We start from the raw sequence: 3,257 nt of genomic DNA on the forward strand, positions 1-3,257 counted from the left end.
CTCTCTCTTCTTCATTCCATGCAGCAGGGTTTTGTAAAGAAGAAACGAGCAGTGGTGAACCTGATCCACATATCATTAAATATTATTTAACTGGCCTGAAAAAAATGTTCATGCACTTCAATGCCTTTGTTTTTTTTTTAATCTTCAAAAAGTGTCTGGCTATTTAGAAAGGCCATTTTTAATGTTAAGTGTTTCAGTCATATAGTCCGCCATGGGCATTTTTTTAGGCAAAATCAATTGTTATGTATCAAGTTCCTAGTGCATGTGGCCACTAAGAGGATTGCACAGAGGTGCATAGAAGGGCTGTATACGTTCACCTCATTATTTATTCTAGCTATTGAATCCTTCTCTAGCTACCTAAGATATAACCATGCTCAATGTAGCATTCAGATCAATCCCTCTGAATGCATCTCATTCTCTTAGTTTGATGACAATGAAATAATCTTGTTAAGCAATCATATTGTTAGTACATCCAAAGTTTCCCCCAGCAATTTTGGAACATTTCAGGTTTGAGAATGAATTTGGATTATTTACCTTGAATGAAGATGGTATTATATAGCTGAATGGATAGATGAGTCTTTTATTTTTTCATGTTCAGGATTTGCCTAAGACGAGAATATTTTTTGAAGGGAACTTTTATTTTGATAAAGCTATGCTTATGGGTTGCTCAGTATCACATGCTACTATTGACATGTTTATCGAGGCTCTGCAGCAGATGTAGGACCATAGGATCATAGGATGTTACTAGTCTACTGGCCCTGAGGCCCTTACAATCCTAGCCAAGAATTTAGCCCATGTTCCAAGTCAGCACCCAATGCCCTTGTCCAGCAGGAGTCGTAGGAGCTGTAAGCTCTGGAGTAAGGGGGTGTTTATTACTTGTATGATTTCCTGTTGGTCATGGTGGTAAAGAAGGGATGGTGGAAGGTACACAGACATTTGTAGACTTGTGCAGGAAGCAAGGAGTGCCGCTATCCTAGGAAAGGCACAAGGGCCTAACAAAACTATTTATATTTTTGGCATTATTGGTTGGTCTAAGATGGGTATTTTCTTTTGCCACAGAATAAGTTAGAGAAGTTAAAGTGCAAAACTGGGGAGAGGCTAGGTATTTCTAAAGTCAGAGTGAAGCAGGAGATGGAGCATGTAGGGCAATAGATTCACACAGCGCACTTTGCAGACAAGTAGCAAATCTTTTGAGAAGGGTAGGAGAAAGGATCATAGGATGACAGTTATTAAGCCAGTCATGGAAAATGCAATGATATGGAATGAGTTCTTGACCCACTTTAGTTGTGTAGCTATTTGGCAAGAAGTTTGGGTTTCATCACATGATTTGCAATGGTATACCGATGTAGAGGGAGGCCTATGGAAATATTTCTCATCAGTCTCATATAACAGTAAAAATAATGATTTTAAACTGGAAATAACAGGGTGCATGAAGTTCTATGTGACTCCTTTAAATCATGATTTGTTTACATTGCTGCTCCTGACTTGCAATTACATCATCAGCCTGTGCCAATGGCTCTAATGTTAGACACAGCAATGTGACTACAGCCATGACTGCAGCAGATATGTGATTTTTAGGTGAGGTACTAAGAGAATGAATTATCCAAAAAACAAGCTTAACCCTCTGCTGTTTACACCGAGAAATTAACGCCTGTAATTTAGCTTGTTGTTTAGGTCTGGATTCGTTCACCAATGTTGGCATGTATATAGTATTACATCATGGCGAGAAAACACAATCCTTCTGCCTCTTTATTCAAGTTGCTTGTAAGTTTGTGTGCAAGACAGCTACAGTTTTAGTGCATGTAAGTTACATGGGTCAGGTAAGTTTTGATTCATTGCTTTTGCTGTCTTGGTTTCTTCTGTGGATATTTTCAAAGCACTACATTTTTCAAAGAGCACTAACTAAAAGGCACTACATGTTTTTTCATGGATCTTTAAGGTAGTCATTTATACTCAATTTGTTATTTTACATTTTAACATGACCTCTCCTGTCACCTAAAAATGTACACACTAGTTAGGGAATAATTTTATCAAATTAATGTGCCTGATTCTTTTGTGACCCATTCTTGGCTGCTGTGAGCATCATATGTGCAATATGGCTTACATACTTAAAATGTACTCTCATCATATGTTTTAGATTAATGAATGCACCTAATTTTATAGATGTTCTAGCATACCCTGCTTTGATTAATACATGTTTTTCTTAGTGCAGAGCCAAATGAAACTGTGAATAATTATGCTATTTGGTATGTCATTTTTATGATAATTAGGTGTCCCAATTTTAGCCAGATGTACCTAATTTTCAAGACCTTTGTCCAGATTTACGATACCAGCAGGTCCAGAATTATGCTTATGGATGGCAGCCTACTTTAGAGGGAATTGGTTTGCAATGGCTTGGCCTGATAACTGGTCAAGATAGCTAAAGAAGGACATTTCATTTTTAGAGTTAATGTCCATTTGGTTTACAAAAAGTTTATTTTTTTCAGCTGAACAATGGGGCATTGATGCAAGTGCTGGCTAGGAAGACTGCAAGGTCATGGTGGTTCATAGGTTCAAACTTCATAGGTGTGTTCTAGGCTAATGGCCCTGGAGCCTTTACAAGCCTAGCCCATAGTATTACCTTGGCATCATGCCACCCAACCTTAGTTCCCAGTGTCTCTGTCGAGTAGAGCCACTGGAGTGATCCCCAGGGTGAATTTTCTATTTCCCATCCACTCATCAAGATTTGAAGAGGGCCAGTGAGGTGCTCTGTTTGACATATATGGGGAAGTCTATTCCATAGCATAGGCAGTCTCTGTGTTATGAACCTGTCCCTCCAGCATGTTCTGTTGATTGTGGTAATGAGGTTGAGGTCTCTGGAACACGTAGTGTCAAAGGATTGGGGTTTCTTTAGATGTAGCATTTCTAACAGAGCTGAGTCAGACATGGCTTTGTAAGTGAAGCAGAGTTTGCCTCTAAGTACGTGATATGAGACAGAAAATAGTTGCAGTTTTTTTGAGTCTGTCCATACAGGACAAGTGTGTAAGGTCTAGGATCCTCTTTGTGAGGTACTTTTGTGGCTTAATGAGGGAAGAGTAGAGGGAGACAATGGCCTCTTTCTTCCTGGATACAAAACCCTTAGTAATGAGATGTGCCACATAGAAGGATTTTCTGACCACAGTGGTAATGTGGTGGTCAAAAGAGTGGTTGCTGTCATCCTGTGTTCCCAGATCTCTCATAAAACCTTCTGTGTTCAGTGGACTACCATTGATGTGGTA

Source organism: Protopterus annectens, chromosome 2.part0 (genome assembly GCF_019279795.1).
Source record: "Protopterus annectens isolate FY-2018-M chromosome 2.part0, PAN1.0, whole genome shotgun sequence".
Classification (NCBI taxonomy): Eukaryota; Metazoa; Chordata; order Ceratodontiformes; family Protopteridae; genus Protopterus; species Protopterus annectens.